Consider the following 27,754-nt stretch of genomic DNA (forward strand, 5'->3'; position numbering starts at 1 on the left):
GATACGACGACAACAACAGTCGAAATAAAGTATGTAAGTATTTTTATTTTATATGTTTATTTTTGAATTAAGCAACTAGGTACCTATTGAATTTTTATTTGGAGTTTTCATGTTGATAGTTACTTAAATTGTTTTTCAGGGCCTCTTCATCTTTCATCAATCCATTTGACGAAGACGAAGACCCCATCGCTTTGGTGCAGCCCCCATCAACATCGAAGTCTCTTAAGAAGAAACGTGAGGTGAAGCGGAAGAAGACGATCAAGAAAAAGGAGGTGACTTCTTCTGCTCCGAAGAATCCGTTCGAATCGAGCGGATCGGAATCTGAACCCGAAACGTCTCCAAATACACCTACGAGTCCATCTGTTAAGCGGAGGAGGTTTATTACCGAATCTGAGGTGAGTTGTCTTATTTATATTTTATTGGATTAAAGCTTTTAAAAGACTTCCCAATAAGAATGTTGTTAGGCAATTGGTCTGTATATAAATTTATGAATATAGTTTGTTAAAGTTATTATTTTGTTAGGGATCATATCCGAAGGGTACCAGTGGGATCCTATTACTAAGCTACCGCTGTCCGCCCGGACGTCTGTCTGTCAGCGGGCTTTATCTCATGAACCATAATAGGTAGAGAGTTGAAATTATCGCAGATGATACTAAATTGAATATTTTTCAATTTCAGGATGAATCTACTAGCAAGCCAGTGCGCGCTGCGAAATTGAGAAGTTTTCTCAGTCGGCGCGTTGCGTCGGGGTATACATCCCAATCAGACCCATCGAAGAAAGGCAGCTACTACTTCGAGCTGCGCGTCTACAACTCTGAAGAAGTGGAGAAACTCGCGAACAATGAGCGTTGGAAGCATGCCATCTGCACACTAAAACTTGCAACTGATTTAAATTCGGTGGTATGGAAGTCCCTCACCAAATTAATTGATGATAGTAAGGCTGAACTAAAAAATATTCAGCCCATTTTATACCCTGCAAATGAAAATAATTTCTAAGATAAATTTTGTAAATTAAATTTTGTAAATCTTAGAAATTATTTTCATAAATAAATTCAAAAAATATTTCATCTGCAACATATTGTATATAATAAGTATGACAATTAAATTACTATCTTTATGTTTGTGCCTGTAAATATTTTTTAACGTGTTTTTTTTACAGAAATTACAAAGCCTAAACCATACAAAGCCTAGACCATACAAAGCCTAGATCATACAAAGCCTAGACCATACAAAACCTAGACCATACAAAGCCTAGACCATATGAAACTAGAAATATAAAAACTAGAACCATATGAAACTAGAACCATATAAAATTAAATTAACGTGTTTTTTTTACAGAAATTACAAAGCCTAAACCATACAAAGCCTAGACCATACAAAGCCTAGATCATACAAAGCCTAGACCATACAAAACCTAGACCATACAAAGCCTAGACCATATGAAACTAGAAACATAAAAACTAGAACCATATGAAACTAGAACCATATAAAATTAAATAAAAATGTCTAAATGTTCATATCGAAAGATTTGAAGTTGGGATATTAATAACGTGATACTTACAGCCCTTATACTCTTACTAAGTCTGCACATTGTCTGAAAATAACTAGATTACTTTATTTTAATACAGTCATCTCATAACTATCCAAAATTTAAAATCTAGAACTGAGAAACTAGAACCATACAAACTAGATACTTGACATGTTTGAATGTTGATATCGAAACATCGCATTACTTCCATTCTATTAATAACTGTTTACTGTTTATTAGCCAATAGCTTGATTTATTATTTAGCTGTATTTCCTTACCGATTTTTTATACGCAGAATATTAAAACCAGAACTGAGAAACTAGATACTAAATAGATAAACAAGATAAGCAATTCTATGAAATTGAAAATGTTTTTCTGCAAAGAGTGTAACCTTTATGTTAAAACATCTATATCGTCACATAACAGAACAAATACTCATAAATCTAATAGTTTATTTCAATCTAGATATGAGAATGTGCAAATTATAAAAACGGCTTTTAGAAACAGAATAATCAGTTACAAAGTAAATCCGACCTCTACAACTTTAGTTCCAGAGAGTTTTTTTTCACAAATATTTAAAACCACACGCGAGATCATAAATATATCTCTAAAGAAACACACTGCCATTAAAGTAAATTTCGAGTTATTTGTTTCGTATATTTTACCAAAAAATTTTGAAAAGTCTATTAAATCTTTCAGTACTAAATATGGTATTATAGTCCAAAGTACTGATATTGATAATTTTTTATTACAATGTGCTCAAAAGTTAACTTGCAAATGCGCAGAATTCGAACAGTCAGAATCTGGTTGGACAATTGATTCTATCAGTCATTTGGAGATAAATATTAATAAATATAATCCTCTGAAAGGTGGATCATATTTGGCATTACCATCACATATAAGAAATACAAAATCATGTCTAAATATTCATAATTTCGATGATTGTTGCTTTTTATGGTGCATTGCTGCTAAAATGTATCCTACAAAACTTAATTCCAATAGAGTTTCATCATATCCTCATTATTCATTGCTTTTTGACATAAGAAATATGACATTTCCTCCGGGAATTGAAGATATTAAAACCTTTGAGAAGAACAATCCAACTATTAGTGTAAATGTTTATGGGTTAGAAGCCAATAATACAGTTACAGGTCCTTTGTATGTGACTTTAGCTCGAAAACTTACCCATGTTAATTTATTATATATTACTAAAAATGACAAAGCCCATTACTGTTTGATTAAAGACTTTGGCCGACTTGTGCGAAGGCAATTAACAAAACACAAGTCTAAAATATTTTTATGTGATGAATGTTTTTTATATTTCGCAAATGAACAAAAACTACACAATCACGATTGTGCTAAAAGACAAACTGTACTTCCAGAAGATGGTAGTAAGTTGCATTTTTCAAACTATGAGAGAACTCAAAGAATTCCTATCGTGATATATGGCGATTTTGAGAGCTTGCTTTGTAAATATTCAAACGAAAATAAATCTCTTTATACTGAAGATATACAAACACATGAACCATCTTGTTTCGCTTATTACATATGTTGCCATTCTAAACCTGAGCTTAATGACTTTGTAAGCTATCGCGGACCAAACTGTGGTAAAAAATTTGTTGAAAGCATTACGCGAGATGTAAAAAGATTGCACGGTATTTTAAATACAAATAATCCAATGTTTCCTCTTACTACCGAAGAGTTGACTTCATATAATGAAGCAAAAATTTGCTGCATCTGTAAAACAATGTTTAAAAAATATGATATAATAGTAAAGGATCATGACCATTTTACAGGTAAATACCGAGGCCCTGCTCACAACACTTGTAACATAAATGCAAAAAAATGTACGTTTATACCGATCATTTTTCATAACTTGAGTGGTTATGATTGCCACTTATTTATTAAAGAATTATCAGAAATTACCGGAAAAACGAGCTTGATACCAAAATCTAAAGAAAAATATATATCATTCACAAAATTTTTACCTATTGATAAAACAAATGCTGCTCAACTGAAGTTTATCGATTCATTTAATTTTTTGAGTTCGGGTTTGGATAAACTGGCAAAGAGTCTTCATCCGAATGATTTTCAGCATATGCGTGTATTTATTAAGGATGAACACTTATTAAATTTGGCCTGTAAAAAGGGTGTCTATTGTTATGATTATATGGATGCATGGGAGAAATATAATGAAACAAAGTTACCAAAACATTCGATTTTTTTTAATAAACTCACAGGTGAAAATATTTCCATTGAGGATTACGAACACGCTTTAAAAATATGGAAAACTTTTGGTATAAAAAACTTAGGAGAGTATACAGATTTATACTTACAATGCGATGTCTTATTACTATGCGACGTTTTTGAAAAGTTCAGAAATATGAGTTTAGACTATTATAATTTAGACCCCTGCTATTATGTATCATCTCCATCTTTAAGTTGGGACGCAATGTTGTTATATACTAAAGTTGAGCTTGATTTGATTTCTGATGTGGATATGTATCAGATGTTAGAAAAAGGTATTCGAGGTGGTTTAGCCCAGTGTTCATTGAGATATGCTGAAGCAAACAATAAATATTTACCATCCTACAATAAAAATGAGTCAAGTACGTACTTAATTTATTTAGACTGTGTCAACCTTTACGGTTTTGCTATGATGCAAAAAATGCCAATGCGTGACTTTAAATTTTTAAATGAAAATGAAATTAAAAATTTTGATGTAAGGAACATTTCTAAAAAAAGTCAGTGTGGATATATTCTCGAGGTAGATTTATGTTATCCGGATAATATTCATGATGCTCATTCAGACCTACCATTTGCTGCGGAAAAATATTCTCCTGCTCAAAATCAAAGCAAAAAATTGGTGGCAAATTTATATAATAAACATCGTTTTGTTATTCATTATATGCACTTGCAAGAATGCTTAAAGAATGGTTTATTGCTTTTAAAAATATACAGAGTGCTATCTTTTTATCAGGACAACTTTTTAGAGCCTTATATTTTTTTAAACACAAGTCTCAGACAAAATGCCAAGTCTGATTTTGAGAAAGACTTTTTTAAAAAGCAGAATAATTCTATTTTTGGAAAAACGATAGAAAACAAAAGGAAGCAGGTTGACGTAAAACTAGTAAACGTTTGGAGAGATACTACAAATAATACTAATAAATTGAATGGAGCGGAAAAATATATTAGTGCACCACATTTTCACAGTTTATCAATTTTTTCTGAAAACTTAGTAGCTATTCAATTGAAAAAAACAAAAATTGTCTTAGATCGACCAATATATATTGGATTCACGATTCTTGAACTGTCGAAAACGCATTTGTATCATTTTCATTATTCGGTCATAAAAAGAATCTATGGAAATAATGTTCAGTTATGTTATACGGATACTGATAGTTTACTATATCTTGTAAAAACTGATGATTTTTATGAAGATATGAAAGATAACATTCATTATTTTGATACTAGCAATTTTGAAGATGATAATATTTTTAATATGCCGAAAGCTAATATGAAAATACCTGGATATTTTAAAGACGAAATGGGAGGAGAAATCATTTCTAAATTTGTTGGTTTACGCGCAAAATTATATTGTTTACTTTCTGAGAAAAAAACTATCAGTAAAGCAAAGGGTATCACGAAGCCTGTGACAAAAAAATTAAACTTTGAGAAATATAAGAAAGCCTTATTTTGCAATGAAAATATAAGAGATGATATGTTTGTCATACGATCAAAAAATCATCAGGTTTTTACTCAGAAAATTAATAAATTAGTATTAAATAGTGATGATAATAAAAGGCAAATAATGGAAAATGATTTTAAAACTTTGCCTTGGGGGCATTACAGCACGATTCTTTAGTAAAAATATTATGCTAAGTACCTATGTATTTTACAAATTTTTATGTGTCTAATTTTAATATTAGTTTTAATGGTAATTTAGCATTTAATAAATTTGATTAAGTTTACCACAGTGTTTTATTTCAAATAAAATCACAACATATTTTATATTCCCTTTATTAATTCAACCAATTATTTACATTACTTCATAAACTTAGTACTTAACATAAGATTAACGTATTATAAAAACTTACTACTTAATGGAAAATATTCGGACTACAACTTACTTGCATGATATGAAAATATAAAATATACTTTATACTTTAATTAGAACTCATTTATGCTTTTTATTTTTACAATCGCAAAATAACAATAAAATAATATTAAATTTAACTATTCAGGCACACTTAGCTTTTGTATAATCCTATTAATTAAATCTTCTGTAGCATCCATCATATTGTCATAATTATCACTCACTATGTACTGTACACTCAAATTAGTCTTTGCACTGTTCTCCTGTTCTTTACTATCAATTTCAAGTATTTCAATTTTTATAATGTGGCTTCCCTTTGCTTTATTTTTCCGTATAACAAAAGATGAATCTGGAGCTGGTGAAATCACATGATCTATTTTTGGAAGCTTCTTTTTTAAAGACAATTTATTTTTCTTTTTTATGGTTTTCAAACTGGTGTTATTTTCAAGTGTTTCATTATTTTTTTGCTCACGTAAAGCTTTCAATCTATTCTCTTCTTCTCTTTCTAAAATAGCATCCAAGTCTTGAGCTCCATAAAATGGATTATTCATACTTGTGTTTCTTTCGTCATCCGTGAAATAAAAGTCCGACATGATGCTGTAACAAAATACAAAATTTTATAAATATAACAATAAAACAACATTTATAAAAATATCAATAAACAAATTCTAAAATAGAAAAGAATACAGTCAAAATATTATATAAGTAATTTTTTTCACTAACCAGAAGCGAGTGAGTTCCTTGCGTGAGAAGATCTGGGAATGAAAATTGTTTAGTAACAAATCTATGGAGTCAAGTTTTCAAAACAATTGTATATACTTGTATGACATTCGTCCGCATTATGCAATCTCTAGCGACATGTTAGAACCTGTTTAGTATTAAGTTCTTACGAATTTCAATTTCATACTATTATCACAAGGTTTAAATTAAAATGTATACCTACATTTTAATATAATCATCGACAAATAATAGTGCGCTAGACAAGTGCGAAGTGAAACACGAATGTGATACCTACAAGCAATACCTTAAAATTTAAATCAACTAGCAATAATATGAAGTTATTTAATAAGTTGCATTTTTAAAATTATCATCAATCAGTAATATGAAGTTGATAAAACAGGCTGAATCATTAAAAATAAATTATATAGATGTTGAAACACCACCACCATGCTTTAGCCGACATAGTAAACTTCTACCAAACATAATTCGATGCATAATTTGCGGACCCTCCAACTGTGGGAAAACAAATATTATGATAAACTTATTATTGCACGAAAATGGACTTAAATTCCAAAATGTTTATATTTACTCAAAGTCCACTTTTCAATCTAAATATTGTTTCCTACAAAAAGTTTTTCAAAATACTCCAGATGTTAAATTTATTATGTTCAAAAATAGTGAAGAAGTTATTTCGCCAACTGAAGCCTTAAGAAATTCTATTTTCATTTTTGACGACGTGACTTGTGAAAATCAAGTTAATATTCGAAATTATTTTTCGATGGGCAGACACAAACAAATTGATTGCTTTTACTTGACCCAAACATATTCAAAAATTCCTAAGCAATTAATACGTGACAATGTTAACTTTTTAATTATTTTCAAGCAAGATGATATAAACTTAAAACATATATATAAGGAACATGTTAATTCTGATATGAGCTGGCATGTCTTTAAACAATTGTGTGCAAGTATTTGGAAAGATCCGTTTATGTTTTTATCAATCAACAAAGATTGCGAACTAAATAACGGTCGGTACAGAAAAACATTTGACATATTCGTGAAATTCGACTAACAATTTTACAATTATATACCACATACGAGACACAAATTTAGTCAGTCAAATGAGAGCACTGGTAAGAATACCTACCCATATTTAATTTAAAAATGGAAGCCGTTGTAAAGAAACAATTAATTAAATCAATTGAAACCATCAAAAAGAAAGCAAAACAAATGCGTGAAGAAGAAGATGATTTAGAACTAAAAAGGCGCAAACTTTTTAAATCCATAACGGATCCATTAGAATCCATAGTATTGCAAAAAAAAGAAAATAAAAACAATAGTCACCATGATTTACCAGATACATGTTCACCTTCAACTTCTGATAAAATTAAAAACATAGAAAATGATGATAAAAATTATGTAACACCAAAACCAATAACTTCTACCCAAAATTTTGAAGAAATCGAAGAATTCTATACTCCATCTCCAACGCCTGAAAAAAGCAATGAAATCTATAATTTGAATGTACCTTTTGGTGTACGTAATGAAAATAGTAATTTAATGATTGGAAATACAAAAGTAACATTTTCAGATGGTGATGCTCATAGCAAAAATATGATGGCTAAAATAGGAAATAGATCCTATGAAGTAACCCCAGGTTTGGCAGAATTATTATTTCAGAGTAAACCAGATGTAAAGATTGTATCTGATCAAGATAAATTAGTATATAAAGATATTTTATGCAATACTAGTGCACATAGGAGAGATTATAACCCTACGAATCAGATTAAAGGCGATAAAGGGACAAAATATACTAAAATTGTGAAACCTCTCTTTACTGATAGTGAATTAAAAGAAAAAAAACAAGGTGGTTTTATGCCAACTCTTAAAACTTTGAAAAAAAATACAGATTTCATATACTGGGATGATCCGAATGAGTTAGTAGATAGATTGAAAATTTTAATTGCTTCAAAAGATGCTGGCAACACTAGTCATGACAATGAGATTATATCAATAATTGAAGAACTTAAAGAAGCTGGTATAATAAAATAAGTATATAAAAATAAAACCTGGTTACATTTTTGCTTAGTTCTATAAACACTGTTGAACATGAATGTCAACAAGTTTGGTCATCATGTACACAAGAAACTGAAAATGGATAGCTCTGCCTTAGAAAATATCTTTGATGCTCAACATAAAATCATCAAACATGTTGGTACACCCATTGACCCAAACGACTGTGCTACTAAACTATATGTTGACAAATTCTTAGATGGGCTCTATATACGATTAAAAACAGTAGAGGAAACATTGTTGCAGTTAAAATCAGAAATAAATAGTCTAAAAAGGAATATAGAAGGTGTAAGTCGTAAATTCAAAAAATGAGCAAAGATAGTGTAGTAAATGAAATACATAAAAATGTTAGGAAAAATTTTCCTCGAAGACATGTTATACTTAAAGACATTGATGATGTATGGCAGGCCGATTTAGTTGATATGCAATCATTCTCAAAAGATAATTCACAATATAAATATATTTTAACAGTCATCGATGCTTTTTCAAAGTATGCATGGGCATATCCGCTTAAACTTAAAAATAAAGAAACTGTGACTGAAGCATTTAGTAAGTTACTAGAAAAAGGTCGTGTTCCCAAAAATCTACAAACTGATTTAGGAACAGAATTTTATAATAGTTGTTTCAAAAAATTATTACAAAAATACGGTATAAATCATTATTCCACTTATTCCACTAAAAAGGCGTCAATAGTAGAAAGATTTATAAGAACGTTGAAAACTAAAATGTACAAGCAATTTAGCTTGCAAGGGAATTACAAATGGAATGATGGAACCCTCGAGCACATCATGAAAAAATATAACTCCACATTTCACAGAACAATTGGTACAGCTCCAGATAAAGTTAATGAAAAGAATAAACAAAATATACTAAAAAGATACAGACTACTACAATTATCAGCACCATCGCAGAAACGTTCAAAATTCAAAATTGGAGATTATGTAAGAATAAGCAAATACAAAGGAACTTTTGACAAAGGATATACTCCCAACTGGTCAACTGAAATTTTTAATATAGCTCAAGTTCAAAACACTCATCCAATTACTTACCTTCTAAAAGATGCAAGACAGCGACCTATTTTAGGATCATTCTATACTGAAGAATTACAAAAAACAAAACATCCTGATATATATCTTATTGAAAAGGTTTTAAAAACAAAAGGAAATAAATTATATGTCAAATGGTTAGGTCTGCCGCCTAGTGAAAACAGTTGGATAGATAAACTAAATCTTTTATAAACACATTTTATGTTAACAACTTTCAGTCTCTTATTATCTACGATACTGAGCAGAGTTCTCTTTTATTAAAAATGGAGAAACAACCATCCAAGCGTAAAATGACTTTGAGAAGAAAATCTAACAATTTGAAAACAAGTAATTCTGGTGCTGGTTTTAAGAAAAGCTTTAAGGATATTGTATCTCGCGCGAAAAAACATATCCATAAATTGAAACCTAAATGCAAAAAAGCTGCAATCGAATTAGCTCTTGCTGCTGCTAAGGAATTAGCAGCGACATCTTCAGTTAATGTACCGCGTATAATACCCATACCAAAGACAGGTGGGGTTTTGCCACTAGTCCCCATATTTGCAGGATTGTCTGCCGCGGGCAGCTTAGCGGGTGGTACTGCTAGTATAGTGAAAGCAGTCAATGCTATTAATTTAATGAAAAAAAAATTTCAAGAACTAAAGAGACATAACGAGAAGATGGAAACATTGTGTATCGGAAAAGGATTATTTATAAAGCCCTATGGTAATGGTTTGGGAATATACACAGCAAAGGAAAAAAACTGATTCGGCGGCTACCTAATCGTGCTCTAAGTAACTTGGATATTCTAAAAATTTCAAAAAATATTCCTTATTTCAGAGGTGTATTTATGAGAAATGAACTTCCAAAATATCCTTTTAAAAAAGAGTGTGGTATCATCAACTTAGATAGCTCTCAAAATCCTGGAACTCATTGGGTAGCCTATGCAAAAATAAATAATTACATTGAATACTTTGATAGTTATGGTAATTTGAAACCGCCTAAAGAATTTGTAAAATATGTGGGAGCGAATATTAATTATAATTATGACAATTATCAAGGATCTAATTCTTATAACTGTGGCCATCTATGTATCAAATTTCTTATTAATTTTTGGAATAAAAATTGAAAATAAATAGATGATACAAAAATATGTAAGCTCATTTAACCATCATGTCTATTACACTCACGATCGTGGGTGAAAAATCTATTCTAGAATCATTTTACGCCCCTCCTCTTATTTTGGAAGACGAATATGAGTGTGGCTTAGTATATTTTTCTGCATTTAATTCAATTCCAAATGTAGACTATAATAATAATGTGTTTGAATATGGAGAAGAGAAAAAAAGAATTCTTATTCAACCAGGTGCTTACGATTTACAAGATTTGTATGAATACCTAAAAGAAAGAGTTGAAAATTGTGAATTACAAATAAAATCTAACATCAATACAATGACATGCTCTTTGTACTGTACTGAAACTATAAACTTTAATTCAGAAAATAGTATTGGACCTATGCTAGGTTTTTCTAACGAAAAACTAAAAGCAAATAAATGGCATGAATCTACAGAATCCGTTAACATTCTACCACTGTCTGTCATAAGGATCGAATGTGATCTTGTACAGAGTTCGTACACTAACGGTTCTCCTTCACATATTATTTATGAGTTTGTGCCAAACATTCCTCCAGGTCATAGATTTATAGAATCTCCAAGTAATGTGATATATTTTCCGGTCAAAAGAAAGATAATTTCATCAATAACAATAAAAATTTTGGATTTGGAAGGCAATAATATAAATTTTAAGGGCGAAACTATTGTTTTGTGTCTTCATTTGAAAAAGTCAAAATGATCGTATTTAACAAAAGTAATTATTATAAAGAGTATAACCCAACTATTAAGAAAGTTATTACCAAGGAAAGTGTAAAACAAAGAAGACGTGTTAGAGTATATAAAAAAATTCATCAGAGTAATAAACAATTTCTTAAAGCCCTCGGCTTCAAAGTATGAGCCTCCTTCAGATCAACGAATTACCTGAATTCGATAACTCTATCGAGAGTTATGAGGTTCATACATATAATCCATACAATAACAGTTTCAATGAAAATGATGAAATTCGGATACCTATTCACCAGCAAGATATTTACGTGTTACCATCAGCCAGTTCCATTTACATTGAAGGAAAAGTTTCGGTGACTCATAAAGATCAAGCTGGCAAAGTTCAAAAGAAAAGTGTTGACTTCAGTAATAATGCAATTGCATTTCTTTTTCAAGATATCCGATACGAAATGAATGGTGTTGAAATCGATCGTATTAGAAATGCTGGAATAACTACAACCATAAAATCTTTCATTTCAATGAATAGCGGTGACAGTAAAGCGGCTGCTGCTTGGGGTTGGAATATAGACGGATTTAAAAATCAAAATGGAAATTTTAATGCTTTGATACCCTTAAATAAGATTTTAGGTTTTGCTGAAGACTACAATAAAATAATAATAAACTGTAAACATGAACTCATACTTAACAGAGGTAGTACTAACATAAATAGTGTTGTCATGGGTAGCGATGATATTGTAGACATTGATATACAGAGAATCCAATGGCGAGTACCACATATTAAAGTATCAGATCAGCAAAGATTAATACTTTTAAGGAAATTAGAAAAAGATAATCCCGTACAAATAGCATTTAGAAATTGGGATTTGTATGAATATCCATTATTGCCAAAAACTACCAAACATTCATGGGCGTTAAAGACTGCTTCTCAATTAGAAAAACCTCGATATGTTATATTTGGTTTGCAAACTAATAGAAAAAATGTTAAAAACAGAGACAGCACAATATTCGATCATTGTACATTAACCAATGTCACATTATTCCTGAATTCCCACTATTATCCGTATGATGCTTTAAATCTCAAGTTTGAGGAAAATAAATACAGTATATTATACGACATGTACACCAAGTTTCGTCAGTCGTTTTACAACCTTCCTATTGATCCACTGCTTGATCTTCATACATTTAAAGAAATAGCGCCTTTATTTGTCATAGATTGTTCCAGACAAAATGAAAATTTAAAAACTGGTCCAGTTGATGTTCGTCTGGAAATAGAAACGTCTCAGGAAATTCCAAGCAATACCAGCGCTTACTGTTTAATCATAAACGATCGTCTTGTGGAGTATAGGCCGCTGAGTAACATTGTTCGAAAACTATCATGAAAATTATTGTGGACGTTCAAGGTTTTAAAAATGATCAAAATTACTTTCTGCCTAAAGAGATTGCTATAGTGTATAGTGATCGAGTTCAAGTTTTGTTAATAAAACCACCATATCCCTATGAATGGCTAACAGACACAGAAAAGAAACAAGTTAAATGGATTGAAAAGAATAGAAAAATATTATGGAGCGAGGGAATCGTGCCTTACGAGACCTATAAATACCATCTAATAGATATTTTAAAAAATAATGATATTTATTGTAAAGGCCTTGAAAAGCAGTTATGGTTAAAAGATATATTAAGTAATCCTAACGTACATAATTTAGAAGATAAAGGATGTCCTCGTTTATTAACATTGTATGAGTTGTATAATTCACATTCTGACATATATAGTTGTGTTTATCATCCGACCATCTGTGCGCTGAAAAATGTAACTTGTTTAAAAAAGTGGTGTATGAATAATAAAGTTTTAGATGATTAAATATGCTTGTTTAATTTCCATATACCTGCTTCTTTTATTTAATTTACTGATTATACTCGTATTGAAAACACAATATTTGGTGTAGGTTGTTATAGCCAAATAGTTGTTTTTCATGTTGTAAAAATATTACATTTGAAGAGTAATTTTAAAATTCAAGGTTTCTTAGTACCTATCTAGTTTTATCAACATATTTGCTCGTGCAAATAGAATGAATATTTCGTTCTTAAACCATGTGAATAGTTTGTTCAAAATACGGATAGTTGATTAATTTTTGCTTGGATTTAGCTACACTCCATTTATTTAATGTGTTGTTGAGGACAGTAGTTTAGAATTGGGGAATTCTGTATCAAAATTGGTGGCGATTTTGGATCACGGCGAGCGAAGCGAGCGAGCGTAGCGAGAGTGATCCAAAATCCCCACCAATTTTGATACAGAATCCCCAATTCAACACTACTCTTGCCCGCTACTTAGACCGCACGTGCGTTTCGTATGTGAACACTTGGATATTACGCCATATGTTTGATATTTCGTGACCGCGCCCGCCACCGCGCCCGCGAGTCAACGTGAATGACTACTAAGTCTTCAGAGTTTTGCGTTAGGGTCACGTCATGTTCAGTTTCAGTTTTAGTCAAAGCTTTGGGTCGGTGTACAACCGGTGTACGAAAGAAAGATATTGCAAATTATTTCAAAATAAAACAAGCTAACGTAACTGACAGTTCTGAGAATGCTGAACAAAGTTCCAATAAAATGATGAAATATATACAAAGAAAAGTCTTTAAGCTAAGGTTAAAGCTGAATTTCTTCTTCGCCTAGAATCACTCCACACGATTACAAACATCCTAGCGGTGTGTGCTTAAAAAGAAAATAAAAAATATTGATGACATATTATTGAGATTGGAAGAAAAATTTGCCATGGCCAAGGAAAATACCAGTTTAGAGGTTTATTTTTATTATTTTACATAATTTTACTCATGATAAATGTTCATGGAATTAAATATAAATATATGTTTTTATAGGTTCAAGAATTGGTCGCTAGAGAAGTTGGAAACACGGAATCAGGCGTTATATAAAGGAGAAAGTATTCGCCAGCATTGCACAGTTTTGCCCTGACATTACATTGTGTCATGATTTTTACAATTTTATATTCTATAGCATGGCATTCGCAATATTTTTTGTATAATCTGTGAGTTTTATAGTGGCAACATTAACTAGGATCTGATTGGCCAAGTTAAATAATCCAGTTTGCCACGCAAATTCTTTGGCCAATCAGAACGTAGAACTCTCTTGGACGAATAGATTGTGGGCAAAAGTGGGGAGAGTGAGGAATTTGAGAGGGGAAAAGGAAAACGGAGCATTGAGCATTCATTCTAGTTCGTCGATCAGTAGAGAGAGCTTGTGTGTTAATTTGTACTAGTGATATAAGTAATATGGTGATCTATGTATTTAATTTAAGTCAATAAAAGTGATAAACTGAAGTCTCTGGGTTTTGTATTTATCAAAATTGTTACTCTCCTGAGGCATATGATTACGTGCGCAAGACCTTCCATACAAGCTTACCACATACCCGTACACTAAAGAATTGGTACGCGAAAGTTGGAAGAGAGCCTGGATTTACCAAGGAGGCATTAGCAGCTTTGAAACAAAAACTGAGTTGTCTAATCACCCACCATACTGGATGAAATGAGTATTCGTCGCCGTGTAGAATGGGACTGGCGAAAATTTCATTAAAACTTTGTTTAGAATTAATTCACAAGGCTGGCGTTAGGGACGTTGCTCTAACTTTTGACAGTTGAGCGGCAAATATTTGCATGGCGAAACATTTAGATGCTCCTTCGAAGAACAAAATGTAAAATTTGAACATCCTATTACCAAAGACCCAATAGTTGCAGTTTTAGATCCCTGTCATATGATTAAATTATTAAGAAACACATAAGAAATGTACACAATTCATGTAGACAAACATTTTTAGATACATCAACTGATAAGGTTTGAGCCTACTAACTTTTGAATTGCAGTATGCCCCCTTAACAGTTGAGGTATTAAGGTAATTTTATTTTGAAGATTATTATTTATTCAATTATCACTATCTGCACTCCATACCATTGATTTACTTTTATGGAAGGAACAGAACCCTAATGATAAAATGCAGAGACAATGTAATAAAAAAAAATTGGTCTGCATATTGCAATTACCCAAAAAATCGGAAAAAAATTCATAACTCCAAAACTATAAAAATCGCGAAACAAACGTGGGGAAACCGAAACATAGCATTCGGATACCCCACAACATACCAGACCTAAATTTTTTTTGTGACGTCAATTAACCCGCCACTCTGTATTACTTTGCGGAATCCATGATTGATATACAAGGAACCAAAAGCTCCAACCCAAATTAACAATACTTTTTTTAATTAGTTTAGATACTTCAAGTGGTAAGGTTTGAGCTTACTAACTTTTCAATTGCAGTATGCCCCCTTAACAGTTGAGGTATTAAGATGATTTTCAATTTTTTTTAATGAATAATATACTTTTTTTGGCCCAAATCAACAATTTCATTTGAAGGTACAAGAGAATAACTACTTCAATAATTGAATAAAGACACTAATCTTTCAAGTAGTTTTTGAAGTAAAAGTAAGTACTGAAGGCATGCTTATATTATTAGGGATTTTTATTTTTATGGACAAGTATTCCCTAGTCTATTAACATAATGACACTCAAGGAAATGGGTCAGAACCATTCTATGATCACAGAGACATTTCTGTGATTCCTGCAAATTAGATTTTAATTATTTTTGACTACTTATTTTTTTATATTTCTGATTCCAGTATGCTCTTTCAACATCTTAGTTTGTAAGCACATTTTATACTTACAGAAGGAATCATAACTTTCAACAAGGAAGAATTCAACACAATTCAAGAATTCAATTTTTATCTTCACAGGAGCCAATTTTTGTTTATTTTTATTTTGAAGAGATTATTATTAATTCAATTATCATTATCTGCACTCCATACGATTGATTTACTTTTATGGAAGGGACAGAACCCTAATCATACAATGCAGAGACAATGTAATAAAAATAATTGGTCTGCATATTGCAATTCCACAAAAAATCGAAAAAAAGCTCATAACTCCAAAAACTATAAAAATCTGATGATCCGATGATGATTCAGATACCCCACAACATACCAGACCTAAATTTTTTTGTGACATCAATTGACCCGCCACTCTGTATCACTTCGTGGAATCCATGATTGATATATGTACAAGAAACCAAAAGTCAAATTGTGAGCCCAAATTCACAATTTGACTTTTTTTAATTCGTTTAGACACATTAACTGGTAAGGTTTGAGCTTACTAACTTTTGAATTGCAGTATGCCCCCTTAACAGTTGAGGTATTAAGGTGATTTTATTTTGAAGAGATTATTGTTAATGCAATTATCATAATCTGCACCGCATACCATTGATTTACTTTTATGGAAGGGACAGAACCCTAATGATACAATGTAATAAAAAAATTGGTCTGCATGTATTTGCCATACATGCAGACCAATTTTTTTTTTAAATTTAAGAATTAATTATTTCAGATTCATTTCAACCATAATTCAAACCTAACCATAGGACTATTGCGCTCTAGGCCACAACAGAATCACCATTGAGCTATTGAGGTGATTTTCACTCTTTTTTTAAGATATCATAACCCTTTTTTATTATATTTATATGGAATAAGTTATAAAGCTGATGAAATCTGCCATTTTAACTGAAACCTCTGAGCAAAGTTGAAATACACTCTATACATCTCAGCATTAGTCGAAGACCTACACAACAACTGTGTTACAAGTACTTCTTTTCCGATCACTTAATTCTAACTCAGAACTTCAGACCAAACCAACATATTGGAAATGCAATAGCTATCTGAACTTTAAAAAGACTAGTTATAAGGAAAACGGATACACCTTTGCAATAACATTTCACTGTCAACTTCAAAATAATTATCATTATTTCATGACAAACAACTTTCATCTCCTGTGTCATGACTCTACCACTGTTACAGCCGAAAAAAATATGCTGAACACTCAACAATATTGGCTAGAATTCTCGCCAGTCAAACATTGTGATGTTGTAGGAGTATATTATATTACTTTGAGGAAGTTCATGGTTGATATACAAGGAATCACAAAAGCTTAATTTGCTATTCCACCCTACAGATTCGTCTGTTTCAGCGGATTATAGCAAATGAAGCTTTTGGTTCCTTGTAAAACACACTGATGTGATCAAAACTTCCACGTTAACACTCCAAGATGAAACTTGGAATGCACTTTTAACTAGACAAGCCTATAAGACAGAAACGAGACAGACTAAATTCCACGATACCATTCACACATCAAAAACAAGCTACAAATTAACGAAGCTCTTTTAAAGGTACATTTTACTGTGGATAATACTTCTTTTCAAGGAATTCACGCCATTATCTCGACATGTAAAATCAAGATGGCGGGATGGCGCCGAAACTTTTACCTTTGTTATTTCGAAAGTCAGATAATTTTCGGACGGAATAATGGTAGATATTTAATACACCTGCACTAGATTCAGAAAACCAACAATTGATGCGATCGCAACGTTTATAAGTACTTGTAACCTACCACACAAACCATAGCAGAAAAATCGAATGATGAGAAAAGAAAGCAATGGAACAATTATACAACACTTACACTTCACATTTTTTTTCATCTGCAACAACTAATTACTGAGGAATTAATGTGCAAATTAAATTTCATGCTTCGTTTCCAAACTATGCCTAAACTCTAAACCGGTATAAACTAACCAACGCCACACCAAAAAAATTGCAGCAGACGACATTTTGAAAATGATACTGAAGTCTGAAATGAAATGTGAATGTCGAATGCACAGATCACTATGTACCAGTCTAAGTCGAATGATCATAGTGAAGTGTGAACTGCTAATGAATTATGAATGACAAAGAGTATGTAATCACTACGTTGTGAATGATACATAGAGACATAGACAACCAAGGTTTCTTCTTCTTGGCGGCGTCACATGCTTGCGACAAACAGTAGTTGGGATAATTTATCGATAAATATATCAATATTGACTGAAGAAAAGAACCCAACCCAACAACCCAAGTGGTTTGGTCCAACCATATCTATGGGTCCAACCAACCCCGCTGCTAGTGGGACCCTATTTTTAAATAGCTCGATTATCACTCACTGACTGACTCACTCATTGACATAATTGTTCTCCTAGAAGGAGACGGAAAATAATATAGTAATGTGGGAGAGTTGTGTTCGGTTTCGGGAACCCTCTGGGGAAAAATTATGACATTTCAGAAAAACAAGATGGCGGCCGATGTGATTTTTGCAGCTCCGTTGTTTTCCAACCGATTTTGTTGAATTTTGCAAACTTTGAAGAAAGTAGTAAATGATTAACAGAAAATGTGGAAAAAATTGGAAAAACAAGATAGCGGCCGAGCCGTAGCGTTTTCAAAATTTTGATTTTTCGACCCCGAACCGCGGCGCCACAGATCCGAAACGGGGTAAACAAGGATAATTATTTTTTTTGATTTCGCCCACGATTATTCTGTATTTTGACAGAACGGGAGTGGTTTTTAAAAACTCAAGATGGCGGCTGTCATGGCGGCCGTTTTGTTCCAGGTACCTACGAAAAAACACAATTTTAAAAGTTAAATATCTCAAAGTTGGCAACATCGGAGCGATTCGGCTTCTATGAAGCGGTTGTTCTTATAGACTCGAGGTATAGATCGGTGGGAAAAAATTACCCCATTTTTAGGGAAATTTCAAGATTTTCTGGAAATTGTAAAAAATCGAAATACGCACTTTTAACAAAATCCGAGTATTAGCGATTACGTGTTTTGCTCGTACAAATGACATTTGGGTATTTTTGTCGGCGGGGACTAGCAACACTGGAATTTATAAAAGAAAAAGAAAAAGTGATTAAAAAAATGGATAGTTTTTCCTCAAACACCACAAGAACGCTCACAAATCAAAGAAGAGTAAGTGGAAATCATGATTATCCTTTTGAATGAGCAAGTGATGAGAGCTTATATATTTTTACTTAAGACAGATCACAATTTTTACTTTGGGTGTGATTTTTTGTAGGTTTCAAAGATAAAATTTACCAGGAGTAATAGGGTGCATTGATTGCACCCATATATCAATAGTTAAGCCCTCTGAATCTGAACATTTATATTTAAATAGAAAAGGATATCATTCCTTAAATGTTCAGATGGTGAGTAAAGAAAACCTACCTAAGACAATTTTTCTTTTACAATATAAGAATATGAATAAGAAATCTTTATTTTGCTAGAAATATGGTATAATTTGTAATAATATCTAATGTTTACAGGTATGTAATCACAACCTGGAAATCATTAATGTCAATTCCAAGTTTGGTGGAGCCTCACATGACTCGTACATATAGGCTTCCAGTGAAGTAGAGACGTACATGCGCTCAGTGCATCAAAGCGGGGAACGTGTTTGGCTACTAGGTAACAAAAAATATAATACCTTTATTATTACTAGTTGGTTGTAGCTAGCACTTTGTACTTATGAAATTTAGAAAAACTCCAGTTACATTAAATTTACTACTTTTCTTGTAGTAAAACTATTATGTACCTAACTATAAAGAGAGATTATATTTTGTATCAATAATTGTTTTCAGGTGATTCTGGCTATCCTCAGAGACCTTGGCTGATGACACCTATATTGGATGCTTTGCCTGGGTCTCGAGAAGAGACATACACAACACGCCACATACAAGCACGGAACTGCATTGAGCGCTGCTTTGGATTGCTGAAATCACGTTGGAGGTGTCTACTTAAAGACCGAGTTGTGCAGTACCATCCTTGTGTTGCTAGTAGGATAACACTTGCATGCTGTGTATTACATAATATCGCATTAAAAGCACGGTTACCAGTACCAGCTGATGTCCCTTCTACGCAATATAATGATGGTATTGATTATTACTCTCAACCAACAAGCTCCAATGTCAGCAGCCAAATAGAGCTAATTCAAGGAAGAGCAATGCTCAATCATTTAATTAGTAGACTATAAACGGGTAACAAATGTAATAGTAACACAAAAGTGCCTTCAACCTCAAACATAAATCTCCATGAAAGCCCAAAAAAAAAAACTGTATTTAATTATTTCTGACCAATTATGACTGACTTTGGCTCCTGTTTGAGCAATTATGTGGAGCATTCAGTGATAAACAAATGTTTTTAAGGGCAAGTTTTGACTATGTAATTAATAGTTTTAAAAAGGAAAACTTAGAAATGAACACTAATGGAATCATAATGATTGGGGACAGTTTAATTATAAATACAATATATTTTTTTTAAAGTTGTTGAATTTATTGTATTTACATGATAAAACTCACTGTTTTATTTTATTGCTGAGTAAGGATACAAATGTTAAATTTGACAAGCTGCCATAAAAATGCTGTACATATTTATTTTAACATAAATAAGTTTATTAACCCCCGACCCAAAAAGCCCTGTGTTATAAGTTTGACGTGTGTATCTGTGTATCTGTCTGTGGCATCGTAGCGCCTAAAGGAATGAACCGATTTTAATTTAGTTTTTATTGTTTGAAAGGTGGCTTGATCGAGAGTGTTCTTAGCTATCATCCAAGAAAATCGGTTCAGCCGTTTGAAAGTTATCAGCTTTTGTCTAGTTACTGTAACCTTCACTTGTCGGGGGTGTTATAAATTTTTAATTTACACTTTTTTATAAGTTTAAATTGATTGCAGACAATTTGTACCTTCCTAAAAAATGTAAGCAACATGTACCTTCATTATAAGCATAATAGTCTAATTCAAGATACATTTACATGTTGTGTCGTAGCAAAGTCTATAGACTTTATATGCAAACTGTAATCTAGTACTAATATTTCTGTCATTGACTCAAGTAATAGTAAGCCTATTTACCTGTTTATACTAGATTCTTTAAATTCAAATTATTTTTATTCAATTAGACTTTTACAAGTTCTTTTGAATCGTCTCGAGAAACCACTCCGAAATCTACCACTGGTTCGGAATGCCTTTCCTACCGAGAAGAACCAGCAAGAAACTCGGCGGTTGCTCTTTTCAAAGATTTGATATACAATATTATTACTTCAGTCACTATTTTAATTGTATATTCTGTATTTGTATTATGAATTTATTTGTAAATATTCATTTAAGTTAATTTTATACTTTAATTAATTATTTGCCATGGTATCTGCGAGTACTATAATTCTTTGTGGAATTGTATGCTGGAATTTTATTTAATGAGAATGAAGAGGTTGAAGGTATGAAATAATACTTTAATTAATTATTTGCCATGGTATCTGCGAGTACTATAATTCTTTGTGGAATTGTATGCTGGAATTTTATTTAATGAGAATGAAGAGGTTGAAGGTATGAAATAATACTTTAATTAATTATTTGCCATGGTATCTGCGAGTACTATAATTCTTTGTGGAATTGTATGCTGGAATTTTATTTAATGAGAATGAAGAGGTTGAAGGTATGAAATAATACTTTAATTAATTATTTGCCATGGTATCTGCGAGTACTATAATTCTTTGTGGAATTGTATGCTGGAATTTTATTTAATGAGAATGAAGAGGTTGAAGGTATGAAATAATACTTTAATTAATTATTTGCCATGGTATCTGCGAGTACTATAATTCTTTGTGGAATTGTATGCTGGAATTTTATTTAATGAGAATGAAGAGGTTGAAGGTATGAAATAATACTTTAATTAATTATTTGCCATGGTATCTGCGAGTAGTATAATTCTTTGTGGAATTGTATGCTGGAATTTTATTTAATGAGAATGAAGAGGTTGAAGGTATGAAATAATACTTTAATTAATTATTTGCCATGGTATCTGCGAGTACTATAATTCTTTGTGGAATTGTATGCTGGAATTTTATTTAATGAGAATGAAGAGGTTGAAGGTATGAAATAATACTTTAATTAATTATTTGCCATGGTATCTGCGAGTACTATAATTCTTTGTGGAATTGTATGCTGGAATTTTATTTAATGAGAATGAAGAGGTTGAAGGTATGAAATAAAAATTTGCACTAAATATTAAATATTATGCCATGTATAAAAGCAATTAAAGTACTGCGCATTGCATGGATACTAAGAAAAGAAGCTCTGTAAACTGAACCGTTGTACATCAACATATACAATATATAGAGTCTCACAGCAAATAAATAATTAAATTGATATTGTATCTAAGTCATGAGTAATATGGTGTAATGGTAATAGAAATTAGATCTTGTATAGGTTTAAATGCTTTTATTTCTTTTAAGAATAAAAAGAAAGTTAACTAAAAACACAGAATTGAGTATTAGCCTGATATTTTTATATATTACAATACTTAAATAAAGTTTTTAAATATTTAGAACACATGGCTATTTATCTTTTTTCAATATTATCCTAACTAGTCTTGGAAATATATAGCTTTAAAGTTTTCTGTTAGACAAAGAGAGCGCTAATGAAGTGTGCCGACAAGACAGTAGCTACATACAATTTTAATAAAAAAATTGGTTTTAGAAACAGACAAACACAGTAGCATACATGCTACATATAATAATGAATATCAACAATTTGACAACAATCAAATGACCAATTTAAATCAAATTAGGGAGCAGTGTTATTTTAAAAATTAAAACTTGAGTTGAAACTTTTTTGTCCTAAAATTAGCAATATTTTAAGTATCAAAAAATAGTAAGTATAAAGCAAGAAATCAACATAAAGTTTTTGTACAATGGGGGCTAATTCTAGCAAACAATCTTTGAACTAGAGTATTATCAGAGCTAAATACAATACTATCCCTTTCACTGTGGTAAGGATAGCAATAAAAGACTTGTCAATTTAGTTTAGAGATTATGTTTACCCAAATATCTAGATACAAACAAACAAATACAATATACTATATATAGATGTATACAAGTAATATAAAACAAATGTCCAGATACAAATATCTAGAATCTAGATATACATCTTTAAAACTAAAATAAATAAAAATACTATAGGGATTGGTCCAAAATCAATTCAATCAAGTAAATAACATATATATCCGTTGGGAGGCGTCGGCCGTGGCTAGTTACCGCCTGATCGACAAAGGCCTACTGCCAAGCGATTTAGCGTTCCGGTAATTTGAGGATAAACTTATTATCCCCTTCCAAGTTAATTAGCATCCATCTTAGATTGTATCCTTAACACTATTCAGTCTGACCTCTACTTTGCAGATAGTGCTGAAGGAATGATTCAGCAATATCTGCTAAGCGATTCAGTACATTGGTTCTGTTGTTATCCGCCTCTAATCTTCTGCCTTCATTCGCCACCCGTCTTTCCTCCAATTGAAGACGGCGCTGTTCAATAGCCGCGAACTCCTTAGCTGCACGATCGAACGGCGTAACTAGCGTCCGCCGCTAAAAAAAAATCCGAAGTCGTTCCTAACTCAAACATCTACTAGTGATGACGGATATCCCAAATATCGTCGACGATCGCCAGAACAAGGTGGGCAAAGTGCCACCGTCCGAAACCATGATATTGATAACCGATGGATCGTTCCCTATAATCCGCTCCTTTTGAAAATTTTTGATGCCCACATCAACGTAGAGTTGTGCAGTTCAATAAAGTCAATCCAATATGTTACTAAATACATTAATAAAGGTAGCGATCAAGCCACTTTCAGCATACAATCACCAAATGAAGTGGAAAAGTATCAGTCTGGACGTTACATCTGCAGCTCTGAAGCAGTATGGAGGATTTTATCATTCGAAGTGCACGACCGGGCTCCCACTATTGTTCACCTTGCAGTTCCTTTAGAAAATGGACAAATAGTGTATTTCACTGATAACAATATACAAGAAGTTGTTAATAACCCGCGGGATACAACATTAACAGCATTCTTCAAGTTATGTGCTCAAGATGATTTCGCGAAAACACTGACAAATGACAGAGTTCCAAGTTACTATACATGGAACTAGAGTTCTAAAACCTTTCAACGGCGAAAACAAGGTACTGCGGTCGATGGTTTCCCCGGAGTAAAAAAAACGGATGCTCTTGGCAGGGTCTACGTGATTCATCCCAACAACAGCGAATGCTTTTATCTGAGAATATTACTGCATGTTATAAAAGACCCGACATCCTTTGCACACTCCTGTTCTCAATATCATTAAATATCCAGCAAATTCAAATGCCTCTCATTACCTAAAGTTGGAAGTTATGTATCTGGGACTGGGAGCTTGTAAGCATTTGGAGTTGCCAGAAATAAAAGAAGATATTAAGCAACAGTTCAAAATGAACTGCAGAAAATTCATCATCAGTGCCTGTGTGGGTATTAGGAAGAGGTATAGTCTCAACGACCCAGTGCTGACTGCTTTGTCCAAATTGCATCCTGAATTGTGTCTGTCGGCATCAGCTGATGAAAGGCTACCCACAATATCGAGGTTATACAACATTTTTCCGTGCGTTAGTCCTTAAACACTGGAAAAGCGACAAATACTTGATGACGAATGGAAATTTTTTCCAATTATTGCAGCGCAAATGAAAGATATACAGGATATAACTGTAAAAGGGGATGTATTTTGGCACAAAGTTTGTAACGTGACTGTTTTCATTTCTTTAAACAATAAGCAGCTAGGAAAATAGCTGCAGCTGAAAATACACGACTGTCCATTTCGAATACTCGCGGACGTATGATGGCTCAGCCTGCCTCGCGAGGCGGCCTCGTGTAAATTGAACAAAACTACTGAGGCTGCCGCGCGAGCCTGTGCGCTAGGTGGGTACGCGGCCAATGACGAAAGACAATTTGTTAGACAGCGTGCAGAAAATCATAACGGAACAACAAAGACCAAATCCTTTCACAAACAACAGGCCGAGTAAAAAGTGGTTTAACTTCGGAACTTAAGACATCCGCACTGGCACAAAAAATACCAAATAATCTGACAAGAGCTCGAGATAACGTGACGGAAACTGATATTAGAAATTGGTTTCAAGAAATCGAAAACTATATGGAAGAAAATCTGAAAGCTATTCTTGTTGACGCAAGCAGAGTATTCAACACTGACGAAAGTGCATTTTTTTGTCGCCTAAGCCTGGTCATGTTCTTGCAAAGAAAAGAGAAAAACACTTGTACAGTTCCTGTGGTGATGAAAAAGATAATTTAACAGTCCTAATCACAGCAAATGCTGCCGGAATACTTGCCCCTCCAAAGATCATCTACAATTACGAACGAATTCCTGCATCTATCTCTGCCGGCGTTCCCGATGATGGCGGCTATAGAAAAATCAGAAAGCGGATGGATGTGCATTCAACATTCTACGAATACATAGCAAATATTTTTTCAATCCATGGTTAGAACAAAACAATATTCAAAAACCAATTTTATTCTTCTTGGACGGCCACAAATCCCATCTTACGTTATTTATCCAAGTTTTGCTCCGAAAATGGCAAACTGCCAAAATTGTATATTTTGCCTATTTTCACAGTATTATGTCTTACGGAATCTTGTTGTGGGGTAAAATTTTCGTATTACAAAAAAGGGTAATACGTGCAATTCATAATTTAAAACCGCGCGATTCCCTACGAGGAAAAAAGGAAATGGGTATTCTTAGAGTAGTTTCTCAATATATTTACACTAATATAATTTTTGTACGACAAAATATTCTCAGTTACAAAAAAATCCGATATTATTGTAAATTGAACAGTTGAAAAGAGCAACCGCTTAGTTTCTTGCTGGTTCTTCTCGGTAGGAACAGCATTCCCCAAGTAACACAAAACTGCATTAAAAGATATCACATGAGGTCCACATCGGTACTTTAAGCATTTATGAAGACTTATTAGAGTCCACCGTTACTGTAAAAGCCTACTATTACGCTTTCTCCTGCACATTGACTTTACTAAGTACCACGAAGACACCGCTGTAATGTTGCGAGCATTACTATCAGGTGCGCAGGTCATGTTATTCAGCTTTTAGCAAGTTTCAGTACTGTCAGCTACAATAAAGTATTTTTATGGACTCAAACTAAGCTATTTTCTGAATAAAAGGTCACAAGTGTATGTTTCAAATGTTTGCATTTTAACTGAACATATGTGAATTATTATAACGCTATCAGTTACTCCGTGAATTCAATTAACGCTTCATGCTGCATATAGTTGAACTTTCACAGTTTTAATCAGCTGTTATACGCACTCTCATAACTGCACTTATCTAGCCCACATGATTCCTTTGGGTGGACGTATATGGTGTTAAATTACAGCAAGCAGGTTTAAAGCTATTCACTTGTAACCCAATTGTCCTTACTTGGGCTGAATAATTGTACTCCCGTAGGCATTTAATCAGCTCATGGAGTTATTTAAGATCCTGAAAAGTTCTTTTTCAGCGCCTCACCGTACTGTATATCATTTATATTATCAGCGTTATAAAAACCGGCCAAGTGCGAGTCAGACTCGCGCACCAAGGGTTCCATACTCGGGTATATTTTTCTACATTTTGCACAGTAAATCAAAAACTATTATGCATAAAAATAAATAAAAATTTGTTTCAGAATGTACAGATAAACCCCTTTTATATGATACCCCACTTGGCATAGTTATCTTACTTTGAAAATTTAAAATACCTACTAGGTAAGTAATTATTTGTTTTAGAACACATTTTAGTTGTGCTATCTCAAACACTGACTTATTACATGGACCACGGGCCGTCGGGCATTATTAATAATGGCCGGTCCTTATTAATAATGCTCAGTTAGTCACATTGCCCGTAACATATAGATAGCTCCCATCCTGGAGACGGACATACAATACTTTGTTTTTATCCCGGAATCTTCTAAGAATTCTCCAAAAATCTGAATCCACGCGAATGAGATCGCGGAGAGCAGCTAGTGGTTAATAAAACAATACTTTGATATCAACCTTTATTAATAAATACATAAGTATAAGTACGTATCGTAATATATTTCTAAATACTTAAATTATCACATTAATTTTAAAATACGAGTAATTAGCGACAAACAATGTATACATGCCAAGTGGTACAAATATTATTTACCTAAGCATTTAAAAAGTAACTACATATTTATAAATCTGAATATGTTATTAACATTGAAAAATTATCTAAAACATAAATAACACTAGAGGTAGGTACATAATGTAATTACATAACGGCAAACAATCGTCCGATTTCTGATATAATCTAGCCGCGGCATGTTCAATTAATTAGAAAACATTACAATTTTATAAAAATGGATTATTATATAGAAGATTTAAGTACGAAACTTCATCACAACATTCCACCACACACGACATGATCAACAGCCCGACAACTCTACGTACCTACACCTTGAAAATTTATAACACGACGTCACACCTTTTGTGAATGCCATACACAGTGTAGGATTCAGGTGTTTCATGATGAATGGGTCTCACTATACCCTTTGAGGTTTCCAAACAATTTAAGTAAACAAACGTAAACATTGGAATCTGTGCTTGGAATTTGGGGAATCATTGTGAATTATTGTGAACCGAGAACATTAACTTTATAAAATGGCATTGCCAGAAAACGAGAACAAAGTTTAT

The 27,754-nt window shown here is 32.5% G+C and overlaps 1 protein-coding gene across 1 annotated transcript in view; it reads right to left on the reverse strand.

The window, feature by feature from the left end:
- Positions 1–7,531: 7,531 nt before the first annotated feature.
- Positions 7,532–27,754, reverse strand: part of LOC123880682 (guanine nucleotide-binding protein subunit beta-2) — a 67,097-nt gene continuing 46,874 nt past the window's right edge. Inside the window, exon 10 of the mRNA XM_045928922.1 lies at positions 7,532–7,550. The gene's annotated coding sequence lies outside the window, so the exon portion shown is untranslated. The remainder of the gene's footprint in view (positions 7,551–27,754) is intronic.

This window comes from Maniola jurtina, chromosome Z (genome assembly GCF_905333055.1).
Source record: "Maniola jurtina chromosome Z, ilManJurt1.1, whole genome shotgun sequence".
Classification (NCBI taxonomy): domain Eukaryota; kingdom Metazoa; phylum Arthropoda; class Insecta; order Lepidoptera; family Nymphalidae; genus Maniola; species Maniola jurtina.